A 25,965-nucleotide genomic window follows, 5' to 3' on the forward strand; every position below is an offset into this window, starting at 1 on the left:
TTGTACAGCTGCATCCGGTGGCAGGCTTTAAGTCAGAATCTGATACTTATTTTAGTCCACACGTGGCCTGCCCATTGTTTTATTTACCACTTCCGTCCATGCCTCTTTCCTGCACTGCACACTTATCTGAGTCACAGTTTTGGTAAGCCCGCAAGCTAACCCTAGCCAAAATGAGTAAAAACCAAACGTTGCTGGAGAGCTTCTTTGAAAAGGAGGAAAGACCCAATGATGAGACAGCAGAAGACTCTAAGACTGCCAACAAAAAGAAAGCTGCATTTAAAAGAAAATACCAAGAGTCCTACTTAAATTATGGTTTCATCACAACAGGTGATTCACGTTCTCCAAGCCCACTCTGTATGATATGTGGCGACTGGCTATCCAACAAAGCTGTGAAACCTTCAAAACTTCTTTGTCACATGGAGACCAAGTACCCTGCCTTAAAGGACAAGCCTTTGGAGTTTTCCAAAAGAAAACAACGTGAACACGAAGAACAGAAGCAATTATTGAAGGCCACCACTTCATCAAATGTGTCTGCACTGAAAGCATCATTCTTAGTGGTTAACGGCATTGCTAAAGCTAAGAAGCCCTTTACTACTAGTGAAGAGTTGATCCTGCCTGCTGCTAAGGACATGTGTCATGAACTTTTAGGAGAGGCTGCAGTTCAAAAGGTGGCATGTGTTCCTCTTTCAGCTAGCACCATAACTAGATGAATTGATGAAATAGCAGAGGATATTGAGGCACAATTGTTAGAGAAGATTAATGAGTCACTGTGCTATGCAATCCAGGTTGACAAGTCTGCCGATGTTGACAAGGCAACAGTGCTTGTTTTTCTGTGATGTGTTTTTCAGGAGGATGTGCGTGAGGATATGTTATATGCACTTTTGTTGCCAACCAACACCACAGCTGCAGAGCTATTGAAGTCTTTGAACGATTACACGTCAGGAAAACTGAATTGGTCATTTTGTGTTGGTATATGCATGGACGGAGCGGCTGCCATGACTGGACGGCTTTCTGATTTCACTACTCGGGTCAAAGAGGTTGCTTCTGAATGTGAGTCTATGCACTGTGTCATCCACAGAGAAATGCTGGCTAGCCGAAAAATGTGACCTGAACTTAACAATGTTTTGCAGGATGTAATTAAAATTATCAACCACATTAAAGTACGTGCCCTTAACTCACGTCTGTTCGCACAGCTCTGTGAGGAGATGGACGCAGAGCATCAACGTCTTCGCTTATACACAGAAGTGAGATGGCTTTCTAAAGGTAGATCTCTGGCCAGAGTTTTTGAGTTACGAGAGCCGCTCCAGAGATTTCTTTTAGAAAAACAGTCACCACTGGCAGTACATTTCAGTGCCACAGGATGGGTCGCAAAACTTGCTTACTTGTGTGACGTATTCAACCTGCTCAGCGAACTCAATCTCTCACTTCAGGGGAGAATGACAGCTGTGTTCAAGTCGGCAGATAAAGTGGCTGCATTCAAAGCCAAACTGGAATTATGGGGGTGACGAGGGAATGTTGGGATTTTTGACATGTTTCAAACATTAGCAGAGATTTTGAAAGAGACTGAGCCAGGGCCTTCTTTCTCCCAGCTGGTGCATGATCACTTATCTCAGCTTTCAAAAGAGTTTGAGCATTACTCCCCAACCACAAAAGACCCTCAGAACTGAGAAGGAATGGGTCCACGACCCATTTGTCAATAAGCCAGGTGAATTGACTTTGTCTGAGCTAGAAGAGAATCAACTGCTTGAGATCGCAAATGACGGTGGCCTTAAAATTATGTTTGAGACAACTTGAAATCTCCATACATTCTGGATTAGAGTCAAGGAGGAATATTCTGAGATTGCCACAAAAGCACTGAAACGCCTGCTTCCATTTCCAACATCCTATCTTTGTGAAGCAGGGTTTTCTGCAGTGACAGCAACGAAAAGGAGATCACGGAGGAGACTGGACATAAGCAACACACCACAGGTGTCACTGTTGCCCATCACCCCCAGACAGGACCATGTAGTTGCAGGAAAACAAGCTCAGGGCTCCCACTGATTCTGCATTATGGTGAGTTGTATAATTATTTCATTATATATTACAATGTAATAGTAATAGAAATAAAGTGCACGATAAATGTAATGCCCTTGAATCATCCCGAAACCATTCCCCCACCCCTGTCTGTGGAAAAATTGTTCCTCACGAAACTGGTCCCTGGTGCCAAAAAGTTGGGGACTGTTGTTCTAGACAATAATCCCTTGTTATTTATATGCACTGCAAAAATTTTCCCTCATACTTTGCCTTTTCTTTTTTTTTAAAATTTGTGAATGGTGTCTTTATTTTTTAAAGATTTTTTTGATGTGGACCACTTTTAAAGTCTGTAATGCATTTGTTATAATATTGCTTCTGTTCTATGTTTTGATTCTTTGGCCACGAGCCATGTGGGGTGCGAGGTCCCAACCAGGATCAAACCCACACCCCCTGCACCGGAAGGTGAAGTCTCAACCACTGGATCTCCAGAGAAGTCCCGTGAATGGTGTCTTTTGGACAGAAATTTTGTGTTTGTTTGTTTGTTTGTTTGTTTTTTGCGGTACCCGGGCCTCTCACTGTTGTGGCCTCTTCCGTTGCGGAGCACAGGCTCCAGACGTGCAGGCTCAGCGGCCATGGCTCACGGGCCCAGCCGCTCCGTGGCATGTGGGATCTTCCCGGACCGGGGCACGAACCCATGTCCCCTGCATCGGCAGGCGGACTCTCAACCACTGCACCACCAGGGAAGCCCTGTTTGTTTGTTTTTAATAGAGTCAAATTTATCCATCATTTCTCTATGTTTTACTTTCTATTGGCTCAAAACTATTTGTGGATTTGCATTATATATTTTGTCTTTCTTTTCTCAACTTCCTTGGGCCTGCTCCGCCTTGCTAACCTTGGCATGCGTGTACAGGGAACACCTGGGGAAACTGTCTGAGCCCATTGCTGCCCCAGTGCACATCCCTTAGGTGTTCTGACACCAACTCCAATGGCTGGCACCAATTTGTCCCTTGCTAGGGGATTATAAAAAATCAACTTTGGCAGCGGTTTGGAATTATTTATGGTTGTAGACATTTGTCTTTGCAGGGTCTTAGATACCGTTAACTCTCCACTCTAGAAAACTAAATCTTATTATTAGACAATCAAGCACACATGGAGTCCAGGAGATAGAGAAAAAGTAGAAGGAAAATAAAAATATCTTAGTCCTGCTTGAGCTTGGCTTTACTTACTTGAAACCAAGGAGTCCCAAGACCCTGAGCCAGCAAGTGACAGAACCAGAGATCAAACCCAAATCACCCATGGCTAAGTCACTCACTCCCCATTAGGCCCTATCCCCTCTGCACTGTCACCTCCACCACTGCAGCGATGTCTCCATTTACAGATGCTGTCACCAAAGGTCAAGGCTTCTACTGACGGTGGCGTGGAAGCGCGAGCGGAAAACTGTTTTGCTACAATAACCCAGCGGTGGGAGACTAGTGACAGATGTGCTGCATGAATCAGATTTATTTGGCTGTAAACACTTCACAAATTTGGGTGTGTGGGTATGGGAAGTACACCTCTGTTTCATACAAACAGCAACACTAGGCTGCATCCCCTCTCCATAGCTTGAGACGTTTGTTGTTATTTATTAACAATTATCTGCAAGCACAGCTATCGTCTTATGCAAGTTACACGGGTGTGCCTGTGGGGGGCTGGGGGAGGGGTGGGGACACCGGTGTGTGGTCGGGAAACGAAAGGAAGAAGACGTGCTGGTTTTAAGACACATCTGCCTTCCCTTCTCTGCTTTCTTCAAATTCAGATTCACTCGCAAGAGAAACCTAAACAGTACAGTGTGGTATACTGACTGCTTTAATAGTCCCAATCCTGCACCCATCCCTGTGTCCACATCCTCCACCAGATAACTCTGCAGAACCACCCACCTTGTCCTCACCCCCCTCCCCAAACACACACACACTCTGATTCTGGGCTGGGTTGTGTGATTCAGGTTGTGTGGTTCCCTTTAGCTAACGGAATGTTGGCAAATGAAATCCAAGGTCAGCTGAGGCTTGAAACAGCGTTTGTGCCTTTCCACCCTCTTGCTTCTCTGCCGTTGCTCTGAGAACATGCTTAAACTAGCCTACAGCAGGATGATTAAGGGCAGCAGAGCTGAGTGACCTCAGTCAAAGCCATCCTGGACCAGCCAACATCCAGCTCAGCCCCAGACACGTGAGTAAGCTCAGCTAAGAACAGAACAGTCCATCTGAGTCCAGCTTAAACCACCTACCTGCAGACTCTGAGCTAAATAAGTGCTTACTATTATATGCTTACTGAGGTTTCGTGGTTGTTTTTCATGCGGTATTATTGGGGCAATTGATAACGGATTCATTTGACAAAAGGTGTATCTGCATAGGTCACTGTGGTACATGCCTTGGGCAATTATCTGGTTAAGTTTTAAAACATTTTAGGTGACCCCAAAGCAATCCACCTATAAACCTGTCCTCATCATCATTGCTTAAGAAAGAGAAATTGCTACATCCCCACTTTTCTCTGATACTGTGTGTGCAGCAGAAGCATTCAGCTGTGGCTTTGTGGTTGAGGTGGGTGTATCCACTTCCCTAGAGCACAATTAGTCTTTTCATAAACTCCGGTTTCAAAGAATGCCAAATGACTACCCTCTCACAAAAGAAAGGTAAAGCTCACATGGCCTTCTGATGAATGAGTTTACAATTACGTGGTGAGGACTGCCATATGCGTTCTGGGTTGATACAGGGCTCTCTTGAGGGCACGATCACTGAGAACAGTCCTGTTCGCTACCCTACAGGGACCAGCTGGAGGCCAGGCCAATCCCACCTGGTGTGGCTGTGTACAGAGTGGACAGGATAGCTTCCTAGGGGGGAAGCTATGGAGAGAAAGGGGGTGTGGGGGGTACAGAGCAAGGGGTTGGACAAGCAGCTCTCCCAGCATGCACTGCCAGGTCCTCAGGGCAGAGATTCCTAACTCACGCTAGACATTGTGTCAGTCCTGAAGGGGGAGGTCTGGAGCATGGAAACTTCCCTTGCCCAGAAGGGATCTCCTTGACTTTGCAATGCTGTCTCCAGCTTGGGAGGAGACCCTGGAAGAGTTAGAGAGGACCCAAAAGCGGAGGTACGCACCAAGTGAGAAAAGCAAAGAGGGGAAGATGCTCTAGACTCCATCCCACACTAGTCTGGCCCTGGCCTTGAACTCAAGGGGCTGAGTTTGAAGGCCGTGGGGAGCCCTACAGAGGTTAGTCAACTTTTAATGTTGCCAAATGAGAGATTAACCAAAACAAAATGCCCAATCTACCATCTTCTGTCATACCTTTTTGAGAACAGGACTTTTTGACCCCAAATAAAAAATAAAAGCATAATCTCAGTATAAAAGAATGGTCTTTCCCCCAAAATGAGTCAGTAATCTTATACCATCTCATATATATATATATATATATATATATATAAAATATATATGATTATAATTATATATATATATATATAATTATGTATGTGTATATAATTATTCTTGTTTTTCTCATTTCGCTTTAGACTTATGAAGATTTCATCATGAATGAGTCACTGCTTCCGGCCTCCCTCTTTGCTCAGTGCACATTCCTGCAGGACTAGTGTTGAAAGACAAATTATTTCATGGGCTTCTGGAAGACCCAGAAGACGGAGGACTCGGCACCCCAAAGGAAATCTGAACTCTGTGTGTGGGGAGAGGTGGGGAGGGGCCTGGGTAAGAAGGAAATGCTGGAAATGCAGCACCACTCACTGTGCTGCAGAAGCAGGGTGCTCGGAGAGGCTCCATCCCAGGTGCCTGCCTGAAACAGTCTAAAACAGCCCACACCGTCCTCTTTTTCTCCCACCTACTTCCCAGTTTTCTCCTATCCATTTCTCCCCCTTCTCCCTGCTCCTACCTGCACAGTGACTCATAGAGCAGTACTTACACTAAATATGTTAAGTCATTAAAAAAATCCTCTACCGTCTCGGTCTTTGCTTTTAAAATTCAGATCTTAAAAAAATGTATAACCTGCTTGGAGAGAAGGATAAGCCAAAATTATCTTCAGTGGTTGCAAAGCAGGCAACTTCTATTCATCGTCTTTAGGCTCCTGTTGTGTCCGTGGAGGGGGGCCATCATCCCGGGATGGCAACTGCATGCACAAAACAATTTAGCTTCCGAAGGCATTACGTCGACCCACAGCTCTGATTAGCAGATTGGAGAAGCTGAAAATGCTAATGGTGAGATAATTGGAATACATGGGGACTTTCTCAGAAATTTGCAGGTGTTGAAACCTGCACAATGTAATCATTTAAATGGAAAGAAACCGCTAAATAACTTCCACCCCCAATTACTGAGAAGAGGTGAATAAAGCTGGGGGAGGCTGCTGGAAGGGAAGGTGGAGCAGGAGGAAGCCTGCCGTTGACGCGCCTGCGGAAAGCGATTAGGGCACCTGGGCTTGGCAGCGGGGGAGCAGTTTGGAGTCCCATGCGAATCAGAAAATGCCCTCCCATCCCAGTACCTTAGAAGGCTTGATTTAACACAAGGCTTGGGATTGAAATTATAATAGGAAAGCATCTCTTTTCTTTCTTTCTCTTTTTTCCTTTTTTTTTTTTTTTAAGATCAGAATTAACATTAAAGATTCACTTGGTTTATGGGGCTTCCCTGGTGGCGCAGTGGTTGAGAATCTGCCTGCTAATGCAGGGGACACGGGTTCGAGCCCTGGTCTGGGAGGATCCCACATGCCGTGGAGCAACTAGGCCCGTGAGCCACAACTACTGAGCCTGCGCGTCTGGAGCCTGTGCTCCGCAAAAAGAGAGACCGCGATAGTGAGAGGCCCGCACACCGCGATGAAGAGTGGCTCCCGCTTGCTGCAACTAGAGAAAGCCCTCGCACAGAAACGAAGACCCAACACAGCAAAAATAAATAAATTAATTAATAATCTCCTACCCCCAACATCTTCTAAAAAAAAAAAAAAGATTCACTTGGTTTAAAAATAGAAACAGTTCAAGTCTTTTTACTAGCAACCTTGAATTAAGAGATTTTCATTGGCAGCCTTCCTACTCCTACTCAAGCCTAGTTTGTCTTATTTTAAAACCCTCATTTGCTTCTCTGGAGGCCAGGAGAGGCATGAAATGCAGGTGACTTGCTGATGCTCAACTTTCCATCCGTATCTCAAGGTAGCTCATGATGTGAGGCAGACAAGGGCAGGTGTAGGCCTCAGGGCTGGGAATGGACAAGACAGAGAGGCCTGGGACTGGGGCTGCTGGGAGGGGCCTGCACAGCCAGGGAGGGTCAGCAGCAGTGGATGCTGAGCTCTCTGAGATGGGATCTGGGTTAGGGGTCAAGGCAGCAGTGCTGGGCAATGTGTGCTAACACATTCCTGGGAATGGAACAGGATGGAAAAATTGTATTTACTAGAGCTGTTTTCAGGAAGAGAATTGGAAAGAATTATTTGATAAGCTGCTTAAGGATAAAGGGGAGGCATCAAGACTGCCATGGGACTTGTTCAAATAAAAGTTATGTGGGGCTTTTGTTTGCCTGAGCAGAGGATGAAAGTTGGGGTCAGAGCTGAATTGCCTAAACCAACAGAGGCGAAGCAGAATGCTGCCACCAGGAAACCCCCATATTGATCCTACCACCACATAAATCTGATAATTCAGCCTCTTCGCTAAATAGTTGTTGAATAAACCTTTCACTGTTTTGAAGAGATTTCAAACTGCTCAGGACATCCACAGGCCTGAGATGTCCTGGCCTGAGGCTCTGTGGTGGTGGAGGGAACACAGAGGCTGTTGAATGCCTAGAATCGCTGCTAATTCATGACCAGGGTCTGTGGGGAGGGAATTTGACTGTACCAGGTCAAAGGGAGCTACAGAACATGATGTTACAGGGGATAGACTAGCAGATCAAAGTCACATACCAGTGGCCAGACCACATGGGCCTGAGAACTACCCCTTTTCTACAAGGGAGAAGCATTCCCACAAATGGGCAGCCCAGCAGCTTCTCTAAAGTTGTGATACTTATGGTGGCTTAAGCAGATTATGATTGTATTAGTCAGGGTTCTCCAGAAAAACAAAACCAATAGGAGATTAGATATTGATAGCTATAGTCATAGATATATAGATATAGATGAGATCTATTCTAGGAATTGACTGCAAGCTGGAGAACCAGGAATGCAAATGGTGTAACTCAGTCTGAGTCTGAAGCCTGAGAAGCAGGAGCACCGATGTCCAAGGGCAAGAGAAAATGGATGTCCAACTCAAGCTGAGAAAGAAAATTTGCCCTTCACCTGTCTTTTTGCTCGATTCAGGCCCTCAGTGAATTGGATAATGCCCACGTGCATTGGTAAAGGTGATCTTTTTGGCTGAGTCTACTGATTCAAACTCTAATCTTCTCCAGAAGCTTCCTTACAGACACACCCAGAAATAATGTTTCGCCAGCTATCTGGACCTTCCTTAGCCCAGTCAAGTTGCCACATAAAATTAACCATCATAGTGATGATGTGAACTTAAAACTCTATTATTCCTCCAGTGTGCTTATCTGGATTCTCAGGGGCAACCCTGAGAATAGTAGGGCCAGGTAAAAGTAGTCTACGCTTTATGGGTCGGGGGCACTTCCTCAGATGATGAGCCCTAAGAAATAAGGTCTATGACCCAGTCGGCTTGTCCAACACAACCTCTGTGTGCCTGGGTCTGGCTGGGTGCTGGGAGAAGACAGACTTGGTCCCTGGCTGAATTCACAATTGGGCAACAGAGTAGACAAAGTGAATGACAACACAGCAGAGTAAGTGCCATGGTGGGGAAGATACTCTGGCAATGGTGGGGGGCTGGGCCACCCTCTCCCACACCTTCACCAGCACCCAGGGGTGTGATTTCAAAACTCTTTAAACAATTGATGGAAGAAATGTTTAAAGGAATCTACTTGAATTTGGAAATGGTTCTTATGGCAGAGCGTGGCAGAGCTCCATTCGGCAGAAGCACGTGGGCAGGAAGGGGAAGGGGGATTTTTTTGGCAAATAGAGGTAACAGCCAGAGTATGGTAGGTCTCAAATGCCTGGCTAGATCTAGTCTTCACCCTATACATTATCGGCTAACCTTTGAGAACAAAAGCTGCGTATACCCTGTATCCCTTAATACCCAGCATACTGTGGGTGAGGCTGTCAACTGTCCTCTGACACCCACTTTCTCCCATTCTACAGGTGCTAGATGCCTGCAGAGACTCTGATTTCCCAGCCTCCTTCACAGCTAGGTACAGCCATGGGGCTAAGCTCTGGCCAGTTGTAAGGTAGAGTGATGCATACAACTTTCAGGGCATATCCTTGAAAGGGAAGATTTTCCTCCTTCCTGTGGTCAAAACACAGACGGGGCACAGCTGAGCCAGCTTATTCCCCAGGGTACAGTAGAGCAACAACAACAACAAAAAAGGGAATCTGGGTCCTTGAGTGGCCTCAAGGAACAGAGTTGCCTACCCATCCTCACCCACCCCTAGTGTAGGCAGGTATATGGGAGAGAAATTTACACTTGGGCCCTAGTATTTTGGGGGTCTCTTTGTTATAGCAGGTTAATTTGTACCCTAACTATTGCACTGGGGCTCAGTATGGCTGCCTAAATGCCCTATGAAATTATTTGTGGAAATTCATAAAGGAGAAGTCAATAAATGGCTGTGGAAATAAACAAAGACCGACCAAATGGAAAAGCAAAGGCTATTTATTCAGAGCTTGCTGTATAGCACGGGGGTCAGCCACTGCTTTTGCATTTGGCAGAGACTCAAAGGCAGGCAGAGGAGTGGGAAAGATTTACAGTGGGAAAAAGGGAAGACTTCAGGGATGCACTGATTGGAGGCTGGTGGCCTGGGGAAGCTGGAGGCGGGCTAACTAGAAGCCAGCATCCTATGTGATGGTGAGGGGGCATATTTGATTCTTTCTGATTGGTTTTAAGTTGGAAGCAGCAACACAAATTAGGGAGGCTAGAAGTTATTATTCAAGTCCTGGCCATTTGGGGCTGACTGTGAGAGAAGTTATTGTATAACTTCCTGGATTGTCACCAGAGATAGCAATCTGGCTTGCTATGAGTCTGACTTATAGCAGGCTGGCTTCTTGGGCTGTTTATTATAGATGAGGGGGTTGGTTTTCCGGGCAGTATGCTGCAGGCTGTGGGTCAGAGTTGTATTTTTATGCAAGGTCTGGTCATTGCCCATTTGCATATTCAATCTCTCATGGCTGATGAGACCAGCCTTATCACAGAGGAGAAGTGGTGCTGACGGGGCAGTGTTTTAAAATAATCTCACTGGCACAGAACAGTGGAAGGAAGTAGATTTCATTTATTCCTGATGGATAGACAGTGCACTGTTGGGCTGCACTGAGAAATGGCCAAATCACTGGCAAAAAAAGAGAGGCCCCCTGGGGCTGAGGAACGGGAGCTCTGTGACCCAGCAAAGCAACAAGATTTCTGTGGCGCTCACAGCCAAAGGGCATTAGGATTTGAGTTGCTCCTGACAATTTCCTGAGGAAAAAAAAAATAGTGGCCTACAGGCTCAGTGCTGTCACATCCCCCGGGGCTTGGGCTGGAGGAAAAGGCTCCAGGCCACCCTCCTTACCCACTGTAGACCCCCATAAGCCCAGCAAGTCCCAAAGCACACTTGGCAGATTTGACAGACCAGTGGTCACCAGAGAGATCTGCTTTTCTTAGCGTGAAGCCAGGTGTGATCGGGGCCAAGCACACAAGGAGGCCCCTGATTGCCCGTGGATGTCTGAACAGTGCCCAGTTGGCAGGCCTGTGCTCACTTGCAGGTCTGGTTTCCATTCCAGTGGCATGTGGGACAAGGGGCCCCTTCTTCATGGAACCGAGGGCAGCATGCCCGGAGCTCGCAGTGGGTTGTGTCCCTGATTGGGGAGCACCTCTCCTTCTGGTCATGAGCTGCAAACATTCGAGCCCATGCACTTCTGTTTCCAAGAACACGGAGTGCTGATCTTTGCTGGAGACAAATGTTGCTTTATGGTTTGTTCTCTCCATGGTTACTCAGCCCCAGCCCTGCAGGCCGTTTCTTCCACAGGCTCTTCAGGGGCCCCTGGAACCTCAGGCAATCCCCATAGACGCTGTGCTCCGTTCTTGTCTGGGGCAGGCCCAGGGAGGGAGATGACCACAGCTGGCCATCCCGTGGCAGCCTCCTGAGTTTCCAAACTCAGCATTTGTTAAAAGGCATCTTGGTTCTCTCCTAATATCCTACCCTCTTCCCTCAGTCTTCCTCATGTCTGTAACTGGCATCACCATTCACTCAGTGGATCAAGCCCCAAACCTAAGAGCCAGGCTTGATGCTTTCTTTTCCCTCACCTCCCACTTCAGTCAGTCCTATCATGGCTCCCTTCAAAGTGTATCTGGAAGACATTTACTTTTCTCCATCCCCCTGTTTCCATTTCTTGCAATAACCTCTACCGAGTTCCTCCTACTGCATTTGCTTCCCTACAATCCATTCTCTTGGTACCAAGAATGATTCTCTCTCCCACTCCTGGGCATATATCTGGATAAAACTATAATTCAAAAAGATACTGGCACCCCTATGCTCATAGCAGCACTAGTCACAATAGCCAAGACATGGAAACAACTTAAATGTCTATCGACAGATGATAAAGATGTGGTGTTTATATATATATATATATATATATATATATAATACTACTCAGCCATAAAAAAGAACAAAATACCATTTACAGCAACATGGGTGGACCTAGAGACTATCATACTAAGTGAAGTAAGTCAGACAAAGACAAATACCATATGATATCACATATATGTGGAATCTAAAAAATAATACAAATTAATCTATAAAATAGAAAGAGACTCACAGACATAGAAAACAAACTTATGGTTACCAAAGGGGAAAGGGAAGAGGGAGGGATAAGTTAGGAGTTTGGACTTAACAGATACAAACTCCTATACATAAAATGGATAAGCAGCAAGGATTTAATGTATAGCACAGGGTCCTATATTCAATATCCTGGAATAAACCATAATGGAAAAGAATATAAAAAAGAATGTATATATGTGTATAACTGAGTCACTTTGCTGTACAGTAGAAATTAAACACATTGTAAAACAACTATATACTTCAATAAAATTTAAAATAAATTAAAAAATAAAAACAATTAATTTTAAAAAAAGATTCTCTCAAACTGGGCACTGCTCTTCAGGAATTGCCCCCGCCCCTCTATCCCCCTTCCGCTCTCTTCACACTGGTTTTCTCTCCTTTCCTCTACACATCAAATTCTTTCCCCCTTTTGGGATCTTTCTTGGTCTGAAATATTCCTACTTTTCCCACAACTGGCTTCTACTCATTTTTTCAGGTGCTCTGAAGATAATTTTTGATGGATAGATGGATGAATGGATTGGTAGATGGGGCTGCATAGGACCAGACCAAATTCCTCATAAAGGTCACTCAGGTCTATAATTCCCAGAGCTGAGCCACATTGCACCAGGCCTTAGTCCGTAAGTTCAGACAGGTGTCAATTCAATTCAATTCAATAGATATTTATGGAGTGCCTACAGTGTGCTAGTCCTTGGAGATACAATCATGAATAAGACAGATATAGAGCTTACAGGAAAGAGGGGTGGGAGAAAATTAAATATGCAGTTATAATGCAGAATAGTGCAATCTATAATTATGATACGCGAGGGGGAGGGTACTGTCAGAGCACACAAAAGAAGCATGTGAATGTAGTCTAGGGACTCCAGGGAGAAGACAGACAGCCTTCCTGAGCACTACGATGGCTCATCATTCTAGGCGCTTCACACATAATGTCTCTTCTCCCTACAACCATCCTGCCAGGTAGTTATAATTATCACCATATTACAATTGTGGAAACTGTAGAAGCAAGCTCTATGCCCAGAGCCACTGTTTTAGGTTGGATTCCCTGGGACACTGACTGAGATGGAGATTTGCCCACAGGGGTGCTCTTAGAAACAGCACCTTGAGGGTGTTCAGGCAATGGGGTCAGGCAGAGAGGAAGCTGATGGGGGAAGCAGGTGCAACAGTGGCCTCAGTTGATACCACGGGTGCTCTGTAGCTGGGAAGCAAAGGGATGGGCTTTGAACCCGGGAATTGACCAGTCATGGAACCCAGCCTGTCCCTGAGGTAAGGGTGTAGGCTTGGGTGTGGTAGCCCCCTTCATGTGATGGTAATTCCTGGAATGGTGGGGGGAGCTAGGTTGTTAACTATCAGCATCTGGGAGAATGAGAGCTTGGTCCTAACCCCAGTGCACCTGTAGCCACCCAGCTCCCACATGGGTAGCTTATACTTTTAAGGGTTGACGTGTCCCAGGGCTTGGTCCCCTCTCTTCCCTACCATCACTCTCTGGTGATATCACTGCTTCTCACAATTTTAAATACCATTTATGTGACCCAACATTTATATCCTTAGTTTAGGCCCTCTCGTGTGCTTCAGACTCACATGCCACTGTTTATTCATCATCTTCACTTAGCATTTTCAAAAGCAACCTCTGAATACTTTTTTGGCTACACCGCTTGGCTTGTGGGATCTTAGTTCCCTGACCTGTGGTCAAACCTGGGCCCATGGCAATGACAGCGCCACTGGCTAACTGCTGGACCTCCAGGGAATTCCCCAACTTCTGGATTCTTACCCTCCCTGCAATCAGTTCCGTCCCCGCTTCCCATTCCAGTTAATGATACCTCCACTCTCCCAGCTGCTCAAGCCAAAAACCTTAGATCACTCTTGACTGTTCTTTTCCTCTGAGCCCTCAATTCAATCCATTAGGAAATTCTTCAACACATGTCTCACAGCATCTTCCCATTTCACTCAATGTAAGTGCTTTCAGGGGCCTGATCTCCCCTTATCACCTCTATCAACTTAGTTCCTACCCCTCCCATCCCACCCCATTCCATGCAGACAGGCCAGTCTCCTTGTCATTTCTTGAACCCTGCATGCAGGCTCCAACCTCAGGGCCTTTGCATAGAACCCCATCCCCATATATCTTTAGAGTTCACTCTTTCACCCCCTTCAGGTCTTTGTTCAGATGTCCACCTGCTCACCGAGGCTTCCCTGAACACATTATTTCAATTACACTCTCCATTCTCTGTCCCAGCTTAATTTTTTCCCCGAGCATCCACCACCTTCTAACATATAATTTAATTATTTATTTTATTTCTTGCCAACCGCCCCCCACCCCATGCCCCACCTCAACTACAATGTAAACTTCATGAAGTCAAGGCCTTTCCTGCTTTGTTCACCATGGTCTCCTGGGGGCTTAGAACAGTGCCTGACACACAGTGGGCGTTCAGGAAGTGTTCATTGATTGACTGACTAAAGCAGGGAGAGGGTAACCAAGTGGGTCTGTCTGGTTCCAAACACATGTTCTCGCCCACACACCACATTACACGTTTCCTACACAAACTCCTTCAAGATAGATGCAATGCCACTGAGAGGCCAAAAGCAAATCTTGGCCTTGCACGAGGTCACATGGCGTAGCGGGCAAGGATCCGTGTGTCAAATGTGATTCCAGCTGGGCTTTGTTTGCTGGGCCAAAAGAATTTCTCAGGGTGCTTCATAAGTGAAAATCTTGCCCCTAGCCCCCCCCCGTGACTGGAAAGAAATGGTGTCAGGGCTTCTGGAGCCCTCTCTGAGTGAGACAGGTACGGAATTCTGACATGATCAGTGATTCTCAGGTCTTCTGTGGCTGTCCAAGTTCACTGCTGAGGTGGAGAAACCTGAGCCATATACTCACGCAGCACTCCTCAAGCCTTTTCTTTAAAACAGCCCAGGTCTGCCTGTCTGCTCAGACTTTTGACCAACTGTCCATATTCTGATGTCATTCAGAATTTGTTGTTAAAGGAAATCTGGGGGCAAGGGGTTTGGCCACATCACTTTCATCAGAGCAACATGTGAACCCTTCTTTATTTTTAAAAGGGTGTTTTAAGAATCAGAGTCAGTATGGGACAGGGGGAAAGGCTCCGATCTTGGAATTAGAAACCTGAGGCCAGGCTAGTCTTGACTTTTCATGACCTTGAGCAAATTACTCTGTCTAAAATTTCATTTTCTGCTACACAATGAGGACCATTGGACTAATTAGCGCTGGTAAGCTAATGTGTTTTAGGTTGAATTCAGTCTGTGCTTGGTTAGCTTTGGACCTTAGCAGGGTTGTTGTTTTTTTTCATAGTCTTAGGTATACATTATTTTATTTTATTGAAGTGTAGTTGATTTACAAAATTGTGTCAGCTTCGGGAATACAGCAAAGTTATTCAGATATATATATATATATATATATATATATATATATATATATATATATATATATATATATACACATTTCAGATTATTTTCCATTATAGGTTATTACAAGATATTGAATATAATTCCCTGTGCTATACTGTAAACACTTGCTGGTTATCTATTTTGTGCATAGCAGTTTGTATCTGTTAATCCCATACTCTTAATTTATCCCTCCCTCTTCCCTTTCCCCTTAGGTAACCATAAGTTTGTTTTCTATGCCTGTGAGTCTGTTTGTTTTGCATATAGATTCATTTGTATTATTTTTTAGATTCCACATATAAGTGGTAAATAATATTTATATTTCTCTGTCTGACTTACTTCACTTAGTGTGATGTTCTCTAGGCCCATCCATGTTGTTGTGAATGGCATTATTTCATTCTTTTTAATGGCTGAGTAATATTCCATTATATATATCACAACTTCTTAAACTGATCATCTGTTGATGGGCACTTGGGTTATTTCAATGTCTTGGCTATTGTAAATAGTGTTGCTATGAACATTGGGGTGCATATATCTTTTTGAACTTGAGTTTTCATCTTTTCCAGATATATGTCCAGGAGTAGGATTGCTGGATCATATGGTAACTTTATTTTTAGTTTTTTAAGGAACTTCCGTACGGTTTTCCTTAGTGGCTGCACCAAGTTACATTCCTACCAACTGTGTAGGAGGGTCCCCTTCTCTCCACATCCCCTTCAGCACTTATTATTTGTAGACTTTTTGATGATGGCCATTCTGACCACTGTAAGGTGATACCTCATTGTGGTTTTGATTTTCCTTTCTCTAATAATTATTGATGTTGAGGATATTTGCATGTGCCTGTTGGCCATTATGTCTTCTTTGGAGAAATGTCTACCTAGGTCTTCTGCCCATTTTGTGATTGGGTTGTTTGGTTTTTTTGATATTGAGTTGTATGAGCTGTTTGTATAATTTGGATATTGAACCCTTGTCAGTCACATCATTGCAAATATCAATATTTCTCCCATTCCGTAGGTTGTCTTTTTTGTTTTGATGGTTTTCTTTGCTGGGCAAAGGTTTTTACGTTTATGTCCCATTTGTTTATTTTTGCCTTTATTTCTTTCATCTTAGGAGACTGATCTAAGAAAATATTGGTGTGACTTATGTCAGAGAATATTTTGCCTGTGTTCTCTTCTAGGAGTTTTATGGTATCATATCTTATATTTACACCTTTAAACTATTTTGAGTTTATTTTTGTGTATGGTGTGAGGGAGTGTTCTAGTTTCATTGATTTACATGTAGCCTGGATCGCAGCAGTTTTTAAAAATGGAACCTGGCTACCTTTAGATGGAGCTTGAGGTCTCCATTTTACTACAGTCCATACCACTCCCTGTTGCCTTTCACCAAAGTCACTCGTCTGTGTTACCTTCCTGGCCTTGAAGGCAGCTGTTTCCCTTCCAGTGATAAAAATCTAATGATTCTAAGAAATATAATAATTCCTGAAATTAGTGGTACCCAATGGGTGATGTGGGGGAGGGGAGCAATAGCTTTTGAATTCTAGAATGAAGAAACAGAGTTTATCTATTGATCATAGAAACTCATTCTGTTATGCTTTAAACTACATTAATTTTGTTGTAATTCATTCCTCAAAGATTAGACGTTATTACTCTTAAAATGTCTCTGAACATAATAGAGTATATTTCCACAATGTAAAGGAGATGGAAGGAACTTTCTCCAATAAGGAGGACCTGAGCTAATGTAGATATGCCCCCTCCCTCAACATGTGTAGAAGCACTAAAGTCTAAACATTAAGAAAAATGAATTTGGGGGGGAAAAGTATAACTCCTTTTGTGGGTGCCAGAGATAGAGAAATAAAAACTAGTGGCAGAGGCATGAGCTGGTGTAGAGGTAGCCCAAGGGGTCTTTGGACCCAGACATTGATTTAGGGGTGGGAGACAGGGCTTGGGGTCTGTGCAAAGCAGGGATGCTAGATGAAGCCTTCTACATAAGCCTCAGAGGAGCCTTTCTGTTCAAACGATTAAGGCATTGCAAGGAGAAATAGAAGCCATTGAAAAAAAAAAAAGAAAAGAACAGTACATTTGAAACAGGCATGTTTGAAAAAGAACAGAGCTTTGCCTGCCTTAAACAACCTCCTCTACTACAAGAATACTCAAGCTCTCACACTTCTCTGAGCCAGTACATGAAGTGATGGGTCAATTTTTATAGCCAATAAAGTGCATTTTGATCACTCACATCTTGAGATTTCAGATCCTAACGTGCTTATCTTAACATCTAACATTTATTGCCCACTGCCTCATGGCAGGCACTGGTGGTCCCTACCCTTGAAGTCTTTCCTGACCACCTGACCTTGGGAAGTCACATGGTCAGGCCTCTCTGTGAGTCCCTAATACCAGCCAGATGCCCAAACTGGCACTGCCAGGACTGAGCCATGAGAATCTGCCACGTCGCGAGAAAGACTGACCACACTTTCCCCTCCCAGCCCACTGTGCCTATATGGCAAGGTCCAAATGGAACCCTTATTACATTATTCAATGAGAGAATTAAAAACGGATTCTTAGTATCAAAAGCTGTTTTGCTGGTGGTGGAGAAGGGATTTCAGGAAGTATTCTTAATATAACAGCGCTCAATGTTGGATTAAATTAAACTCAGTGTTGGTGCTGTCCTATCTCTGCTGAGTTATACCAAGATCTTCTAAGACATTTGGGAAAAAAGAGGCTTGGCAGGAACCAAGGCATTTATAATGGGAAAAACAGAACATTTTCTTTCATGAAAGATAAAACTTCATCATATATTCTCCAAATCAGATTTTCTGACATGTGCCCTTTAACTGTATTCCAGTTCTTATTTGAAGGGGGGCTAGGGGAGGGTTAAGGCTAAGGGTGGATATACCTCCTTGTTCTCTTCTTAGCAAAGACGACAGTCCCCTTGGAATCAACAACTTAGGTACTTCGAAGCCAGACAAGACCATTGTCCCTCACAAGGTGTAATACATTTAACAGTACAATCATGGAAGTTCACCTCTCCAAGGGTTTTTGCTTTATGAAATCCAGGAAGCCCCTGGATTCCTCCTTTCTCCTGGAGGAGAGTAAGGGGGAAAGGGTGGGTCCTACAGGCTGGAAAGCCCAGAGTCTTCTGGGAATGCATTGCACAGGTATCCAGTAACCCAGGATGAAGCTATTTTATTCATTGCAGCTGCATCTGTGACCAATGCCAACTGTCCCAGTCTACAGAATCTGTGTGGGGAACGTTAGAGGCTGGGAGGGAAGGGTCAGAGGGTTGAAATCTGTTTCTTTACCTGGCCCATGTGTTCTTTTTCAAGCAGGGGAAAGAGCTATCTTATTTTTGAGAGCCCTTAATGGTGTAACCATTTCTATTTTCTGATGTGTACAAGTTATGTATATGATCACATATTTGTTTCTGCAGGCAATGTTATTTTTCTGACCCAGTTAAGACAATTGGACTTCACATTACTCATTCCAGCCTTTCACACATGGAAAACACATCATCACCATCTTTTATGAAGCAAATGAGCGCTAACCTCTGTTCCCCAAACCCACGACTTGGTCCCTTTTCCATTCTCACTCAGTTTCTTTTTGCCCTGTCACCATTTGGAGCGGTAGCTAGGCCTTGTGAAATGCATTCCTCTCACCAACTCACAAATCATTAAAATACAAGTTTCCTTTGCTCCTTGGGCCATTTTCAAAGGGGAAACTTTTAAAATAGTCTTTCTACAGAAGTCACCAAAAAGATAGAAAACAGGAAATTAAATGAATTACCAAGAAAGTCTGCATGTGATTCTATTTTGTCCTTTCAACTAATGAAGATAATATGTCATGAATATAACACGACATTATTAAAACAATAAAATAACCGGGAAACGGTCACGGCCTATAATTGATTTAGCCTCCAGGTTCGTATTATAAATATTCTTTTCTTCTCTCAACACTTAGGGGGAAAATGACATTTTTTTCTCTTATAAAAAGAAACTAGGAATTTGTATTTTGTTTCTATCACAGGAACAAGCTTTTAAAAAGTTTATTGGGACCTTATTGAATAGATTCTATATGTCTTTGATTTTTAGGATAAAATGCACAAAATAGCAAAAACAAAAAGAAATCTGTTTGACCAAATTTATATCAATCCAAATGCTGCTGTTTGATCCGAACACACTGTGTTTTCAAAGCTACAGGACACACACACACACACACACACTAGTAACAGAATCCCAATCCCAACACTGTTCTCAATTGGGGGAGCTTTGATTTGTGGCAAATGTAAACTCCCAAAAGAAATAGGAAATGATTAAAACCAGCATCCCAGGGAAAGGTTATTGATAAACTCTGAGACTCCCCACTCCCAAGTGCAATTTCAGGTGCTGCTAAGGGCACTGCAGTTACCACCATGGGGTCAGGGCTCTTGGACACTGGTATCTCTGTCCATGACAGAAGTCCTTCTTTCAGAAGCCCACAGCTGTCTCCCTGATGCCCTTCTGAGCAGACCCATTTATTACTTTCTGTTTATAGGCTGAGGGAAGCGCAGCACCAGCTTGCAGCCAGAAGGCACATCCCTATCTCATGGTCAAGGGCTACGTGAATACGTGAATACAGACCTAGGGGTGGTTTTGCTATTACTTAAGACTTACATTAGGGAGGCTTCCTGAACCCATTGTCCTCCATTCCTGAAGCTCTCCTTGTAAGGAGTTGAATCAGTGTCACCCTCGAATGGCCAGCCAGAATTAAACACAACTGGCTTCATTAAGGAGTTTTCGGAAAGAGAAGCTAACTTGGTTTTGCCAGCTCTCATCACTAGATCTTGAATAGAGTTGTCTGTTGGGGTCCACCCAGTCTAGGATTCTTTCCAATAAGGAGATGTTCTTTTAACTCAAGACTTAAAAACTAAGATAATTGAGACTGATTGTGACTACCAGTTGGAAGGAGAATGGGCAGTTTTTCTAAATCATGAAACTAATTCATGTGGTGGAGTGTTATTAGCCAAGAAAAGTTGTATTTTAGAAGAGTTATTTGTTGACCTATAAAGATGTTCATGCCATATAATTCAGTGCAATATACAATAGCAAGTACAGTATGATCCACTTTTTATGAAAAGTAAATTACTTACACTCTGCAGCTCAGACCTCTTCCTAACACCTTCCAGTTTCTAAGTTCTTTGGCTTCCCTCTGACTCTTCTCCTCTCCCAGTTCGGGGGAACTTTATCTAATCTGTGGAGGAAGGCCAGGAGAAAAAATTTATCATTACTGAGCACTATTCTTCCAGATTTTTCACTGATGGTGTAAGAGCACAATTCTCAAACTGTTTAAAAAACATAATTCCCATACATACAGATGGCAAACTCATGCCAAAGTTTTATTAACTCATTAATGAAGAAACCTGCAGCAAGACGAGAGCTGGTTTGTAGAAAATTTGAGAAATGGGGATTATAGAGTTAGTGGAGAAAGGAATACTGAAATAAGATTGCTAAATAGATACTAAACAAGTTAATGCTCTGTAGACAAGTGTGGAGGTTAACTTCTCTACCAGCTCCCACCCCCTGCAAATATATCATCACACCTTATTATTTTTCTAAAAGTTAATCTCTTAATTTACCAGGGTTGTAAAATATCTGGGTCACAACCAAAGTGTCATTCCCTGGGTAAGTCACACGACCTTTCACAGACTTTTTAGAAAGGTCATAAAGCCAATATTTTTGCCTTATTTTCAAATTTTAGATAGTTTATCTTGCACAACAAAATAAACTTTATGTCCTGGGTCCTTTGGAGTTTAGACTTTGGAAATGTCAAAGCTAAGATATAATTCTTGATCTCAGCTTTCCTGCCATAATGAGCATTCCATCCTAGAACTAGGGAAGAACAATCTTAAACCAGAGTGGGGTAAACTAAGAACCAAACCCAAAATCTCAGTATCAGCTTCTTCTGGAACTGGGGCTATTAACAGGTTGACAGGCACAGTGAATACCTCACTCAGCCCCAGAATGATGACACCCAGTCCTTCATCCTCTCAGTAGGAGATAGGAAGAAATCTCTCTGGTTTATTTGGCCAGTCCAAAGGAAAGACCTAAGCATAGGTCTTCACCAGTAAATGGGGATCACCCTACAGTAAAGTTTAGGATTATCAAGCCCGACCTACATATTCAGAGCTTCTGAACAGCCTGTTAGTCCCCATCCATTTTTTTAAGTCTTTATTGGAGTATAATTGCCTTACAATGGTGTGTTAGTTTCTGTTGTATAACAAAGTGAATCAGCTATATGTATACATATATCCCCATATCCCCTCCCTCTTGCACCTTCCTCCCACCCTCCCTATCCCACCCCTCTAGGTGGTCACAAAGCACTGAGCTGATCTCCCTGTACTAGGCAGCTGCTTCCCACTAGCTATCTATTTTACATTTGGTAGTGTATATATGTCAATGCTACTCTCTCATGTTGTTCCAGCTTCCCCTTCCCCCTTGCCGTGTCCTCAAGTCCATTCTGTGCATCTGCATCTTTATTCCTGCCCTGCCCCTAGGTTCATCTGAACCTCTTTTTTTTTTTTAGATTCCATATATATGTGTTAGCATATGGTATTTGTTTTTCTCTTTCTGACTTACTCCACTCTGTGTGACAGACTCTAGGTCCATCCACCTCACTACTAATAACTCAATTTCATTTATTTTATGTCTGAGTAGTATTCCACTTTATATATGTGCCACATCTTTTGTATCCATTCATCTGTTGATGGACACTTAGGTTGCTTCCATATCCTGGCTATTGTAAATAGTGCTGCAATGAACATTGTGGTACACGTCTCTGTTTGAATTATGGTTTTCTCAGGGTACATGCCCAGTAGTGGGATTGCTGGGTCCTATGGTAGTTCTATATTTAGTTTTTTAAGGAACCTCCATACTGTTCTCCATAGTGGCTGTATCAATTTACATTCCCACCAACAGTGACAGAAAGCCCAGAGATAAACCCACACACATATGATCACCTTATCTTTGACAAAGGAGGCAAGAATATAAGATGGAGAACAGACAGCCTCTTCAATAAGTGGTGCTGGGAAAACTGGACAGCTACGTGTAAAAGAATGAAATTAGAACACTTCCTAACACCATACACAAAAATAAACTCAAAATGGATTAAAGACCTAAATGTAAGACCAGAATCTATAAAACTCTTAGAGGAAAACATAGGCAGAACACTCTATGACATAAATCACAGCAAGATCTTTTTTGACCTACCTCCTAAAGTAATGGAAATAAAAACAAAAATAAACAAATGGGATCTAATGAAACTTAAAAGCTTTTGCACAGCAAAGGAAACCATAAACAAGACCAAAAGACAACCCTCAGAATGGGAGAAAATATTTGCAAATGAAGCAGCGGACAAAGGTTTTATCTCCAAGATATACAAGCAGCTCATGCAGGTCAAAGTCAAAAAAAAAAAACCAACCCAATCCAAAAACGGGTGGAAGATCTCAACAGACATTTCTCCAAAGAAGAAATACAGATTGCTAACGAACACCTGGAAGGATGCTCAACATCACTAATTGTTAGAGAAATTCAAATCAAAACCACAATGAAGTATCACCACACACCAGTCAGAATGGTCATCATCAAAAAATCTACAAACAATAAATGCTGGAGAGGGTATGGAGAAAAGGGCACCCTCTTGCACTGTTGGTGGGAAAGTCCCCATCTCTTAATCATGTGCAGTCAGTCAAAGAATACCCAACATCTGAGGATAATCTCTACTTTGGAAGATAGTGATGCAAACAAAGAAAAAGCAACTTGGAGGAAATAAGATGAAGCACACTTTTTAAAAAAGAAACCAATTATGAGTAATATATTGGAGAGCTAAGAGAAGATACTGTATCCATGAAATAAGAACAGGACATTATATATCTCTCTCTCCATCATACACAAAGGAGCATTCAGTGAGAAAAGTGCTCCTGGAATTAAAAATGTGACAGCAAAATGAAGAAGGGATGGAATATAAAATTGAACCATTTCCCTTAAAAAGTAAAGCAAAAATACAGAGAAATATGAGAAAAGCAGGATTATTCTAAGATGTCCAAAAGCAAAATAACAGAAGTTCCAGAAAGAGAAAGCAGAGAAAATGGAGGGAAGAAATTACCAGTGAAATGAATGAAAAAATTTTTCCCAGAGTGAAGATTGGAGAGAGAGGCATATATAGGGAGTCACAGCTTATTGGAACAGAGTTTCATGAGCGAAAGCCACTGTGGGAACTGGTGCCAGGGTAGGAAAGCCTGCACTATAATTGACAAATTATAGGGGGACCCAGTTATAGGGTGGCCTCCACAATTTTGTGAAATTTACCTCCAGGAGCTTGACCAGGTTCTCACAGTAAATATTAGAGAAAAATCCCCTTGTGCTTCCAGCAGGGGGAGAGAAAAAAAAACATTTTGAAACACAACAGAGCACTCTCTTCTTTTTAACAAAGTTTGCCCTCAGGAGAAGCTAATTAACCAGAGCCTTACCTGTTGGGATATTATCAGAGCCTAACTGACCTGGAGGAAGGGAAATACCCAGCTCCAGCCCACTCTAGCCACTCTCTCTCACCTAAGGGAGCAAAAAAAAAAAAAAAAAAAAACCCTGAGTAACACTTAAATGTCCCATAGGCTCACTAAAAGACTGAGACCTAATCCTAGGACTATAGAATGCTTCCCCTCTTCCCATACCTCATCACAATATTACTAAAATCCTGTTTACAGCAGTTGGCTTCACCTTGTACATCATGTCCAGCCAGCAAAAAAAAAAAAAAAAAAAGAAAAATAGTGCAAGGTATATTAAAAGACAACACAATTTGAAGAGACAGAGCAAGCCTCAAAACCAGACATGGCAGGGATGTTGGATGTTGGAATTATCAGACCAGGAATTCAAAACAACTATGATGAATATGCTAAGATCTCCAATGGATGGAGTAGACAGCATGAAAGAACAGATGGACAATACAAGCAGAGAGATGCAAATCCTAAGAAAGAACCAATAAGAAATGGTAGAGATCAAAAACACTAAAACAAAAATGATGAATGCTTTTGATAGGCTTATTAGTAGATAAGCAGATGGACATGGCTAAGGAAAGAATCTCTGAGTTTGAGGATATCTCAATAAAAACCTTCCAAACTGAAAAGCAAAGAGAACAATATTTTGTATTTTGCGACAACTACAAAAAGTGTAACATACACATAATGGAAATACCAGAAGGAGATGAAAGGTAGAAAGGAAAAGAAGAAAAATTTGAAAAAATAATGATTGAGAATTTCACCCGATTAATGTCAGACATCAAACCACAGATTGGGGAAGCTCAGAAAATACCAAGTAGCATAAATGAAGAAAAATACACTGAGGCATATCATATTCAAACTACAGAAAATCAAAGATAAAGAAAAAAAACCCTGAAAGAAGCTAGAGGGGAAAAATATATTACCTATGGAACAACAAAGATAAGAGTTAATCTGATTTCTCCTCAGAAACCATGCAAGCAAGAAGAGAGTGAAGTGAAATATTTAAATTACTGAGAGAAAAAATCCCACCAATATAGGATTCTGTACTCAGAGAAATTATCCTTCAAAAGTGAAGGAGAAATAAAGATTGAGACAAATAAAAATTGGAGGAATATGTTGCCAGTAGACCTGAGTTGTAAGAAATTTTAAAAGAAATTCTTTAGAGGGAAGGAAAGTGATATAAATGTAGATCTACATTAAAAAAAGAAGAGCACTGAAGAAGGAGTAAGTAAAGGTAAAATAAAAACTTTTATTTCCTTATTCTTTTTTGAATTTTATTTTATTTATACAGCAGTTTCTTATTAGTTATCTATTTTATACATATTAGTGTACACATGTCAATCCCAATCTCCCAATTCATCCCACCACCACCCCCCCTCACCACTTCCCCCCTTGGTGCCCATACATTTGTTCTCTACATCTGTGTCTCTATTTCTGCCTTGCAAACAGGTTCATCTCTACAATTTTTCTAGGTTCCACATATATGCATTAATATAGGATATTGTTTTTCTCTTTGACCTACTTCACTCTGTATGACAGTGTCTAGGTCCATCCACGTCTCTACAAATGACCCAATTTTGTTCCTTTTTATGGCTGAGTAATATTCCATTGTATATATTTACCACATCTTTATCCATTCATCTGTCGATGGGCATTTAGGTTGCTTCCATGACCTGGCTATTGTAAATAGTGCTGCAATGAACATTGGGGTGCATGTGTCTTTTTGAATTACAGCTTTCTCTGGGTATATGTCCAGTAGTGGGATTGCTGGGTTATATGGTAATTCTATTTTTAGTTTTTTAAGGAACTTCCATGCTGTTCTCCATAGTGGCTGTATCAACTTTCATTCCCACCAACAGTGCAAGAGGGTTCCCTTTTCTCCACAGCCTCTTCAGCATTTGTTGTTTGTAGATTTTCTGATGATGCCTATTCTAACTGGTGTGAGGTGATACCTCATTGTAGTTTTGATTTGCATTTCTCTAATAATTAGTGATGTTGTTGAGCAGCTTTTCATGGGCCTCTTGGCCATCTATATATCTTCTTCGGAGAAATGTCTATTTAGGTCTTCTGCCCATTTTTGGATTGGGTTGTTTGTTTTTTTAATATTGAGCTGCATGAGCTGTTTATATATTTTGGAGATTAATCCTTTGTCCATTGATTCGTTTGCAAACATTTTCTCCCATTCTGAGG

Source organism: Hyperoodon ampullatus, assembly GCF_949752795.1.
Source record: "Hyperoodon ampullatus genome assembly, chromosome: 4".
Taxonomy (NCBI): domain Eukaryota; kingdom Metazoa; phylum Chordata; class Mammalia; order Artiodactyla; family Ziphiidae; genus Hyperoodon; species Hyperoodon ampullatus.